Below are 12246 nucleotides of genomic sequence, written 5' to 3'. Positions count from 1 at the left end.
GCCTTGCAGACCCTTGAGTAAACCTACTGCGCTCTTTGCCAAAGGGTCTTTCCGAGAGATGTTCCTGGGCTTTTCGGACGAAGAAAGAGCGTCATTTGCATAGGCGACCTGCTGGTCAGCCTCTCGGATTTTGACCTCCTCGCTATATGTCTAGACCGTGTGCGGCCTCAGGCGATCTAGCCGTAGCTGTTGTGTGACTAGAATTTACGTCAACACAAGTTTACATTACAGAAATCTATACCTAATCTATCCCTATAATAATAAAAAGGCAAAATTTCTGGTCATTTTTTTCGTCTAGCCCAACTACCCGGCCCACTCGCTCTACCTCTCCGCGTCGTCATGCCTTATCCCGCACAACCTCAGACCACGATGATTTCTTATTTTCAAGGTGCTCCGTCTCCTGCCTCTCCCTCTCGTAGTCGTACTACAATTTAAAAGTCCCAAACCGTATGACAAACGTGGTCAACTCCCACGTACCGTGATCAGGAAATCACAACACACCCACACCAAATTCAGCCCCAAATCAATTACAACTTCCAGATTATTAGGTATAGAATAGATATAGATATATTTGTTGTTTCTTCCTTCCACCTACGTCCATATAGCAATAACCAAAGGCACACATCTACCTCCAGTAGCAAATCCGCAAGACACTCCATAGGCAATAACGGATTCGTATAGGCAAAAATTCTGCCTACATTTTCGTCAACAAATTTTCGTCTGGCCACCAACCCCCAATCCGAAATCAACTAGATTTCCTCCTGTCCCCAAATCTATTCCGACGATTTTCCAAATCGGACCGAGGATTTTCCAAATCGAAGCAAGGTGCAAGGTACCAAACCGTGATTGAATCAAAACCACCACATCGATCCAAATCCAAATCCAAACCCAAATCAGACTAACTCTGAAAAGACAACTTATATATGATATTTCTTCCGCCGACGTCCATAGCAATAACCAAAAATCAACAAAAAAATCGATTCCTTCACCATCCATACACGAATCGATCGAAGAGAAAATCAGAGAAAGAATCGAATCCAGGAAAATCAGAGAGAATCAAGGACGACATCAGATGCGATCGCGCCTCCAGGCCGCCCGCGCTGCCGCCTCTGCGCTCGCCGTCTCCAGGTTGCCGGCGGGGAGCCGCTCAACGGCGCCGCGTGCAGCCTCGGCCGCGCGCGCGCTCCGGCGAGTGGGCCCACGCCGGCGCCACCTTCTCCTCCCGTAGCCGTAGCCAAGCAACGGCCAGAGCGCCGCCGTCGGCTCCTAGCAGCTGCTCGTGAGAAAAGCGCAGGGAAGAGAGACTGAGAGAGAATGAGGTAGGGTTTGGGTTAGGCCGGCTGCTGCTACTTTGTTCCTGCCTCGACGAATCTGAAACGTCCGGTATGATCCAACGGCCGAGAACAGTCGTGGAGTAAGATGGGCCTGCAGGATAAAGAGGCCCATGCGAAATCAACGAGGCTTCTATTCTGGCGAGTAGCCCACAGCTGACGTGCTCCCTGCTGGCCAGCCAATTCCCGAGTCCCGACCGAGGCACCCAGCTGCTAGCGCAGGCGGCGGCGCAGACCTGGTGGACTAGCGGAGCGGGGTTGCGAGCTGCTGCGGACCGGCGTACGGACGGAGGTGCGGAGCAGCGGCAGCCAGCTGGCCTCCGTCCGGCGTGGCGTAGCAGCAGGGCACCGGCCACCAGACGAAGGCGGCGTGTCACACGGGCCGGCCAGCTGCATCCCCAGTTCACCAGTACGGCTTAAAGGTCATTCTCTTGTGTTTAGCAACTTTTTTATTAACATTTTAATTCTTCAGTATAAACCCACAGCAGCCTTATTTGATTTAAGGATGTTAGTTATTATAATGCTTGCAGTTTGATCTTAAAATAAATGCTATCGATTTCATCTGTTCTGTGAAATTAGTGATTGGATGCTTAAGGATTTTGACTAAACTATTGATATCAGTTTGATCTTAAAATAAATGCTATCGATTTCATCTTTTATGTCAAATTAGTGATTGAATGCTTAAGGATTTTGACTAAACTATTGATATCTTCAATTGGGGATTTGGGATGAGCTCTACGGCCCCCACGGCCATTGGGCAGACAAATGACAAAGATCACTATGGGTCGGTGACTTGAAGCTGTTCGTGCTGCACCTGAGGTTTGGATATTGTTATCCTGATTGTTATCTTAGTCCATATATGTTCATACCTGATAGTGTTTTCATGCAATTTTTTATCATGCGAAATTTAGTCCATGTTACCCTGGAGTCACAGAAATTTCCAATTGAGATTTGTCATTTGTGATGAACTCAAATTTTTAAAAATAAAAAATAAAATTCGCCTCTCAAATCGTTGTATGTTTTCATATAACACCGCTTTAAATTACTATACATTAATCTTGTATGGGATATAATAAACTTATATATATCGATCTAGGTGTTTTGTGCTCTTTCTTCAGTCCCTCCTAGGATCCGCCGCTGCAGCGAACGAGAGAGCAGGCATCCATGGAGATGGAGTGTCCGGTTCACTTGCTGTGACAGTGGCTGGGCTTCGACGGAGATGGAACCGCTGGGGATTGAGAGCTGCATACCAACCCTGAGGTCAAAGGTGTTGCCTCACCGTTTTGAGCCCAACTGATCATTCTTGTCATGTTTAAAAAAAAACATTCTGTGCATGCAGTTCTTGGCTAAGCATTGTTTTTTGTTGGTAGGGAAATATACGTTTGTTTCAAATATATATATTGTATTTAATTTTCATTTTCTTTTGATGAAGATTGTATTTATTACTGCTATTGGAGATACTGCGATTTGCAACAAACAACATATTTTTATGTATAAATATGCATAATTTGTAAGTTGCACAAACATCTCTTACGCCTAATTATTTATTAATTCATATGCACTTATATTCTATTTTATTGTAATTTTTCATATAAGTACGAGGTAGAGTGGGGAATTCTCTCTCATATCTTTCTCTCTCTGTTTTTTTTCAAACAGAGTGGACCACGTTGAAAATTGAAATAGCTAGCATTGATTTATCAAGGATTGATGATTAAAATAATATGTTAATAATCTCTCCGTTGTAAATTATAAGTCGTTCTGTCGTTCTTGGGTAAAAGATTAAAATTCTAATTACTTAATTCTCTCGAACTCATGAGCCGTACTCATGTGAGTTAGACAGTATATGTCCAACCAACGTACGGAGTCTGATTCTAAAGTGTATCGGAACAAATGATACAAGATATAAATCCCGTTGCAACCACTATACCACAACCAATCTATAGCGACTTCAAATCGGTCGATGTATAAGTCACTGTAAGTGGCGCCGCTATAAGTCTAGCGACCGACATGGTTTATAGCGACCGATAGTTGGACACTAATATTTATACCGACCGATGATCTGTTACATGTTTTAGCGACTGATGGTTTGAGGATATCAAACTTTTTAGCAACCAACAATCAGTCGCTATGAACTGATATGATCAAATAATTAATTTCACATTAAACCATATAATTCACTAGTAGAGAACATACATTCGATCTTGGCTTTTAGTCTCGCTCGGAATTTGGCCTAGGACTAATAAGAGATTTAGTCCTGGTTGGAACTATCAACCGGGACTAGAATCCCATGTTCAACAGATAGTGCAGCAGGCTTTTGCAGTAGGGACCTTTAGTCCCGGTCTGTGGTTCCAACCGGGACTAAAGGTTGCCTTTCAATCCCGATTGGTGTTACCAACCCGGACTAAAGGTCATCCAACCATTAATCCCAGTTGGTAACACTAACCGGGATTAACCCTTTAGTCCCGGTTAGTGTCACAAACCCGGATTAAAGGTCTTCCACCCAAGACTAAAGGTCCCCCACGGGTGAATTCAAAAGAATAGCGCCCAGGACTTTGTCAGATATGGTGTGGAGTTGAGTTGGTAGGGTATGGTGTGGAGTTGAGTTGGTAGAGAAGCAACACGCGAGGCAAGGGCTCTTGGGTTTGAATCTCACGCACCGCAAGAGTGGCCTCTCGGGATTTAAACTATTTTTTTAGTTTCAAGATGGGCTTTAGTCCCGGTTATGTGTCCCAGGACTAAAAGCCAGGACCTTTAGTCCTGGATCCACAATCCCGGTTGGGAAACCGGGACTAAAGGGGTTTTCCCAACCGGGATTGAAACTCACCTGTCTACTAGTGATTTTAGGCTTGTTTAAAATCAATACAAGTTCACAGTACACATCAACCACATAATTATATAAACACATCTCATATATTTCACTGGAGTCAACATTTGTACAATTGTACTTTAAATAAATTCTACAACAAGTCATCTACCACATAGGCATACAGCCCATGAACTTCTAAGAGTTATCTACAACAAGTCACCTATTACATAGGCACACAGCCCATGAACTTCTAAAGAGTTCACTATACAGAAGGCCAAGCCTATGTACCATATCAACCCAAAGCAATCCAAAAACTACACACCAGGAACACATCTGAGGGCTCCACACCTTTTAGTCCATCTTCCATGAGAACTCTGAATCACTTGTTGACACCATCAAGCATGCTGCTTACTAGCACCTCCCAGAACTACATGCCTGAAATCCACATGCAATCACATCTAAGTATTCTGGTTTTCAGCTAGGGTCAAATAAGTAGGTAGGTGCAGTAAGAATAGATCACTCCTCCACCTACCACACATGTTTTTTTTTTCAATCGACAAAACATTTTTTTTAAAGCCACATGGGAGAAAGAACCATAGATTCTGATGTTTATCAAAACTTGACCTAAGGCTACTGTCTTTTCTTACACAGATTAAAAGAAATGAAGCTTAACATAAGCTAGTAGCAAAAGTATCATGTATGGACAATAGTAGATATAGGCTACAGATGCTTAGTTCAGCCAAACTGAATAGCATAAGAAATATTAACAAAATAGAGTACAGATTATATCATAGATTGTTTTAGGGTCCAATAATTTTATAGCAGCAGTCCTCAACAATGGCTAGCGTAGATTGCTTCTGCTCAAAGAGCAAACCTAAACATAAAACCACAATTTGTTTTAGACATGTATGTTTTCTACAGACATGACAAGATGTCCAGTTACTTGACAAATAAAGTCTAAATATGCAGACAACATGATTTGCAGGCTTGATTCAATTTGAAAAAAGAACATGTAGTGCTGACAAGTGGAACTACAACCCTTCAAAGTTGCATCAGAAATTTAGAATGCAAATAACCAATATTATAACTGTAGCAACAGTGCAGTTGGGCAAAATAAAGAGTAGTCAACATGTTGGCTCACAGTTTAGAATAGATGAAATAGTGTACTCATGAGAATGAATATTTAGATGGTTCGATTGTTGTAGTAAGATCATATATGGGACATGAGTGCCATCTAGGTTACTCTTTCTGAAGCATCAAGTGAAGTGATCTCAAGTGGCATCATGAGGTTGGTCATGATTTTGACACAGTCAAAAGATGTCGTAAGATTTCAGGGAACATTACATGAGCATATTCATTTATTCCTTGCATAATGCTAGAACAGCTCCCAGAAATTTAGAACTTGCCTCAGAGAAAATGAATTGACTAGGAGATAGAGTCATCACGAGAACTGACCTCAAAGCTGGCTCCTGCTCCTCTTTAAACAATTTCATGGGGCCATTTTTCAGTGTTAAATCTGTCACTAGGGAGCTGCACTGAAATTAAATTAAATTTATTAGATCAGATATTTGCTTCAACATGTCATACATATATTTTAAGGCATCAGGCATGTACCAACACAATGTTGGATAATGTAGAGAATTTCAGACATAGAACTTCTCAGAAGTGAAGATATAGAGTACCAACTCAGACTTTTCAAATGTTAGTATTAGTATGCTTTTCATTTTTGCAGAAAAACTGATAATGAATTTGCAATATGCTTCATTACTAAATCACATGCGTTTGCAAGCTCCTATTTCATAATATACATATACCAGATAACACTGAACCAAGAATTCAATTGGCTTTTAGAAATAAGAAAAAGATAACAATCGATAAAGAACATGTATTCTGTGACCTATCGAGCAGCACAATTTTTTTTTCTTTCAACCTCTAAAAGCAACAAATCTAGACGAGTAACTAAAAAGAATGTTGGCAATCAAAAGCTACTGTGCATTCACATTTTACTCAGATCATCAAGCAAGATCTCAACCATGGTAAAATCCTAATTTTTTTTATGTGATCGACAGTCTGTCCTCTATATCTCAATCTGAACAAACCATGCTTAATCTAAAAGTTGCAAGATGAATGATTTTAGGACGTAACATTGCGGTAGCTAGCCTCTGTACTAATTAATAGTTCTGAACCTAAAATATAGTCCTTGTGCACAAAGAATGAGTTACCCAATCATGCTTATGGTACTGAGAAGCAATATTGGCATGTCTTACTAACTGCATTGCAAAGCTGAAAAATGACCGAACCTTCTAATAGAAGTGCCTAACCTAAATTTTGACTGCTTGTATAGACTCTAATTAGGTTGTATCCTGGAAAACACGCGAACACAAACTTGTCAGTTGTATCCTCAAACAAATATGTGCATAGCTTATTGGAAAACAAGCACACAAATAAACTTGTTAGTTGTATCCTCAACAAATCTGTGCAGTCTACTACATTTTCCTCAACAAATGTTTGTTACCCGTAACACTAAGAGCTGATATAAGAGACTCAAAAATCACTGGCATTGTCCATTTGTCCTCCATCCAAGGTGGCAAGCACCACGCCATGCCAACAGAACTCTGAAACCCCAAGCATCAAAGTTCAGAACACTGAGTTGGGATTCAATGGAGTAGCAAGTAGCAGGATGGAGTAGGAATCTAGAGTTCCGCTGGATCTCACCTGCCGCTGCTGCCACCTGCAGAGTGGGGAGCGCCAGGTGCCGGGGCGGCCGGGCCGGTGGCTGCCTGGTCGGTTCACCGGGCGGCGAGCGGGGCTGCCCACAGGGGCCGGCTGGCCGGGACACCGCAGGCTGGACTGGCTGCCACGGACCCGCGCGGCACGCGTCCACCCGCCTGGCCGCCGCAGCTGCCGCCCCCCGCGCGCCTGGCCGCCGCCCCCCTCGCGCCTCGCCGCAGCAGCCGCCGTCGTCTAGGGTTTCGCGATTTGGGAGAGTTGGAGCACGAAAAGCCTGAACAGGCGAGGACGGCCGCGCGGCGGGGACGGAGGCCGCGGCGGTTGCGGTGGCGAGGACGGCCGTGGCGGCGGGGACGGCGGCCGCAACGAGCTCGCGTCGGTGGTGGAGATCCGGAGAGGAGCGGGTGAGCAGGTGCGACCGTGCTGACTGCTGGGTGAGTCCGTGATGAGCGGCGCTGGTGCTGTCCGTGAGGTGTGAGAGTCGTGAGATGGCGGCTGATTTTTTTTTTTTTTTTTTTAGCTTATGAGATGGCGGCTGATGGGGGTGGTTTGGCGGTGGAGTTAGGGTTTTGAGTGACACTAAGACGGGTGGGCCACGCAAATTTCACCGCACGCGAGTGGGCTAGGCCGACGCGTTAAAATGAAACTAGGCTACAACGACCAATCGTTGGACCTTAATATGCATTTTTAGTGACCGATTGTCCGAGTAAATTTCGGAATATATACAATAACCGATTATCGATCGGTACAACGAAAAATAGCGACCGATCCTCCGTTACAAATTTGTAGTGACCGATTGTTGGTTGTTAATGCTATGTTTTAGCGACTGTTGTCCGACGCTAATTGTTGGCTGTGGTACGGTGAACGCACGGGTATACTCGTAATATTAAAGAGCCAAAATTTTTGCCATACTTTTTGGTCTAGCCTCACGCATTCATCTCGTCCGATACAACAACTGTTGTCCGTCGCAGTAGGCAATCAGGAGACCGTATCATCTTCCACACCGACACCGGCTGTCTGCCTCCTACACAGTCCCCATCGGGAGACCGAGCACCTGAACCGCATATATGTCATTGTCGAGGGAGAGGATGACAATGGGGAAGAGACATAGCCCTGTTTACTTCTGGTGGTCAACGTCGAGCTTCTCCTCGCCGTAGCCGGCAAGAAGCCCATGCGCTCGGCAAGAAGCGCTTCATCGAGGTAGTCAAGGAGGCATACAGCGGGTGTTTCACTGGATGGGAACTGGGAAGACCGGCTGCATGTAAGGAGGGGACACCGGTGTGGCGGCGTTGGTCGTGTAGGCATTGGTCGGCGGCTCGAAGCAGTGTGGTACCAAGACCAATCGAGCGTCCAGGCTCCGCGGTCATCAACCCCCGTGGCCCCGTAACGCAGGCGCAATTGGCGGCACACCTGCTCCCATGTAGGCGCTACAGCAGCGGATCATGGTGGAATGCAGGCTGAGCCCCCTCACGACTGAATTTTTCAGGAATACTCCTGCTGCAGCCATTCCTGCCCTAGTTCGGTGGCCACCGGCAGAGTCCTCGGCGCGGTCTGACGACGGGGCATCAATCGTCATCCCGACGCGTTGGGGGCATCTGCGCGTGTGCGCGCTTGCCATGTTGTGCGTCCGTGAAAATGAAGGGATGGGATATGGGAATCGAGTAGATAAGGATTTGAGTTAATTTCTTTTTCTCTAATAATGTCGGCTAATATCACGGAACTATAACTATACATATTATATTAGTTTAAAATAAAACTATCAAACAGATGGATAGTACGAACTTTTGATAGCTTTTTTTTCTCTTATTGCAAGACACGAGCATATTTGCCATCTATATACCTAATATTAAAGAGGTAAATTTTTCTCCACTTATTTTTTTGTCCACCTTCCTCTAATTACCCTGACAGTGGAGAGGTTTTTCCGCACCGCTCTTTTTACTTCCCAAACTGCACTCACGCCCTCCGTGTCTTGTACGTGACCCGGACTCATGACTCATATTCATACGAGTTATGACAACTCGCGTCTAGCGATGATGAATACGGAGTCCGATTCTAATATGTATTGGGTCACGCCCTACGTATCTCGTATGTAATCCGGATCATGACCCACGCTCATACGGGAGTTACAACAACTCGCGTCTAGTGATGATACAAAGTCAGATTCCAATACTATTGAGTTCCGTTGCAACGCACGGATATATTTGCTAGTCACTTATAAATAGGCCTGAAAATCACAGAAATTCCAAACCTGGTTATCCTCCTCTCGGTCAGCGGAAGAAGCGGCTTCCGTGACAATTCATGACTCACGAGCCGAGTCACAACCACAAGCCTGCAATTCGTTCTCAAACTACACAGAACTACATGTCATTTCATTAACAAATTACACAGAACTACATGTCTCATTAAGGAGATAGAAATACAATGGAAAGAGGCGATTTCCTGAATAATCTTGACATGTCATACAATTATCTTGAAGGGCAATTTCAACCTAGATATTTCTATCTCGAAACAAGTTACATGCGAAAACATTTCTTTGCAATAGATAAATAAAAATGAACCTTTTTTTTACCATAAATTCTCTGATCCATTAGTAGTACATGGAGATTAAATAAACTAAGCTCACTGCACGAGTAGAGAAACGACTTTTGATCTACTTCGAAATTTGGCTTTAGTCCCGGTATTTTTTGCGCCCGGGACTAGAGAGACCTTTAGTCCCGGTTGGTGGCTCCAACCGGGACTAAAGGTCCCTGCCCAACGGCTACTGCGCCAGACAGAGGTGACAGGGACCTTTAGTCCCGGTTGGAACCACCAACCGGGACTAAAGGTATACTTTTACTCCCGGTTGGTTGCTCCAACCGGGAGTAAAGGTCTACTCCCAGGCCGTGGCTGCGCCGGGGGTTGGAAAGTTACCTTTAGTCCCGGTTGGAGCCACCAACCGGGACTAAAGGTCCCCCCTTTATATCCCGGCCATCTCCTTCTTCCTCCCCGAGCCCGAGCTCAGCACATTTTGAAGCTCACTGCACTAGTGTTCTTGCTTCCTCCCTCCATTGTTCCTCCATCCATTCTTCGATTCCTCCGTCGATTTCTTCGATTCCTCCGTCGATTCTTCAGTTGTAAAGGTTACCAATCTCATACTCTCATTTTTCATCATTGGCTTATCTCATATTGTTCACTATATATATTGTTTTTATGGTGTTTTTTTTATTTGTAAACAATTTAAGCTCAAAATAACTTATAGTTTGCATATTTGGATGAAGAAAGGTTAAAGTAGGTATTTAAAATTAGTATTCACTTTTTATTTCTAGCATGCATAGCACACTTCATTGTTTAGAGATATAGATAATTTTATAGTTTCTTAATTTTATTTGTTTATAAAATGAGAAATTTATAGTGTATTAAAAATGAGTATAGAGAGTAGATGGCAACTGCTTCCGGGTACTTGGCCTCTCATGGGTTTCCAAAGCGACTTAGGCCGGGCCTCCCTCTCATTCCATGTGGCAAGTGTCGTGATGAGACGAAGATTGTGATGGAGTACCGAGTGAAGAAGGAGGGTCCCAACAAGGGTCGTATCTTCTACAAGTGTCCGGATCGCAATGTGAGTTATTTTATCGTATTTTATGATTATGGTTAGTTTATACCTATTTTCATGATGGTTGTGATTAAAGTTCTAATTTTTTGTTTTAATTTTAGTGGGATGGCAGTGGATGATGTTCATGCTTCTACTGGGAGGAAGAGTATGTTGAACTCGTGCAAAAATATCTTGCACAACAGGCAGATACGGCGGCTAATGAGACAGTGATCCAGCCAAAGAAGCCCAAAGATGTTGCACAATCGGGGGATCTGTCTGTTTTAGTTGAGATTGGTCGCGAAATCCTTGTGCTCCTAAAATGTATTTTAGCTTTAGTTCTTTTAGTGGTAGTTGGGATTGTCTACATTGTAGCGATGCTTTCATAAATTTGTACCTTTTGTGGTGGCACGCATGTTGTATAAATAATTAATCATGATCTAGGTTTTAATATGGTATTTATGTCATGTAATGCAGATGAGCCAGCATTGGATGTACAATGCTGATCGCCGCTCCCAAGAGTTCATTGACGACGTGCATTCTTTGTTACGTGCGGCCGAGGCAAACAAACGCGACGATTTCATGTGCTGCCCATGTGCCATATGTAAGAATACGGTGGAATATCCTTGCTTAAGGACTCTTCATTCACACTTGTTCAAGTCGGGTTTCATGCCAAACTATATTTGTTGGACGAAGCACGGAGAAACTGGCGTTGTAATGAAAGAAGGTGAAGAAGAACAATGGGACGACAATGATATTATTCCCGATGGTGCGTGCTTCAATGATACTGCAATGGGAGAAGCTGAAGAAGAGGTAGCCGTAGAAGATGAGCCTGCTGATGATCTTTGTCAGGTCATTCGTGACGCACAAAGAGAATGTGAAAGTGAAAAGGAGAAGATCAAGTTCGAGCGGATGCTAGAGGATCACAAGAAATTGTTGTACCCAACTTGTGATGCAGGGCAGAAAAAGTTGGGAACCACACTAGAATTGCTGCAATGGAAGGCAAAGAATGGTGTATCTGACAAGGAATTTGGAGAGTTACTAAAAATCCAAAAGAAGATGCTTCCGAAGGACAATGAATTGCCCGCCACTACCTACAAAGCAAAACAAGTTGTCTGTCCTATGGGGCTAGAAATCGAGAAGATACATGCATGTCCTAATGACTGCATCCTCTACCGTGGCAAAGAGTACAAGAAATTGAATGCATACCCGGTATGCCATGCATCATGGTATAAGATCAGGTGAGATGACTCTGGTGATGTTGAGGGTGAACGTCCACAGAAGAAAATCCCTGCCAAGGTTATGTGGTATGCTCCTATAATACCACGCTTGAAATGTCTGTTCAGAAACAAAGAACATGCAAAATTGTTGTGATGGCACAAAGAAGACCGTAAGGTTGTCAATATGTTGAGACACCCTGCTGATGGGTCCCAGTGGAGAGCAATCGACAGAGAATTCCCGGAGTTTGCAAATGACGCAAGAAACTTAAGGTTTGCTTTAAGTATAGATGGTATCAATCCTTTTGGAGAGCAGAACAGTAGTCATAGCACTTGGCCTGTTACTCTAAGTATCTACAACCTTCCTCCTTGGTTATGCATGAAGCGGAAGTTCATTATGATGCATGTGCTCATCCAAGGCCCGAAGCAACCTGGTAATGACATCGATGTGTACCTGAGACCACTTATTGATGAACTTCTCATTTTGTGGAATAAAGAAGGTGTACGTGTGTGGGATGAATACAAACAGGAACACTTTGATCTGCGAGCATTGTTGTTCGTAACAATCAATGATTGGCCTGCTCTAAGTAATCTTTC

At 43.9% G+C, this 12246-nt stretch overlaps 2 long non-coding RNA genes across 3 annotated transcripts; one reads left to right on the top strand and one right to left on the bottom strand.

Moving 5' to 3' along the window:
• The first annotated feature begins 1438 nt into the window (after positions 1 to 1438).
• Positions 1439 to 2756, top strand: LOC136502675 (uncharacterized). The gene is made up of 2 exons (XR_010770661.1): positions 1439 to 2150; positions 2428 to 2756. It is a non-coding gene; the product is annotated as an uncharacterized lncRNA (long non-coding RNA).
• A 1466-nt stretch (positions 2757 to 4222) lies between these two features.
• LOC136502674 (uncharacterized) lies at positions 4223 to 7373 on the bottom strand. Of its 2 annotated transcripts, XR_010770660.1 has the most exons (4): positions 6853 to 7373; positions 6653 to 6752; positions 5593 to 6500; positions 4223 to 4572 (listed from the first exon to the last, which is right to left on the bottom strand). It is a non-coding gene; the product is annotated as an uncharacterized lncRNA (long non-coding RNA). The 2 variants fall into 2 exon arrangements; XR_010770659.1 differs by having other exon boundaries at positions 5593 to 6752.
• Between the last annotated feature and the right edge of the window lie 4873 nt (positions 7374 to 12246).

This window comes from Miscanthus floridulus, chromosome 14, assembly GCF_019320115.1.
Source record: "Miscanthus floridulus cultivar M001 chromosome 14, ASM1932011v1, whole genome shotgun sequence".
Taxonomy (NCBI): Eukaryota; Viridiplantae; Streptophyta; class Magnoliopsida; order Poales; family Poaceae; genus Miscanthus; species Miscanthus floridulus.
The sequence above is the reverse complement of the archived record's forward strand: the minus strand, read 5'-3'. Positions and strand labels throughout refer to the sequence as shown.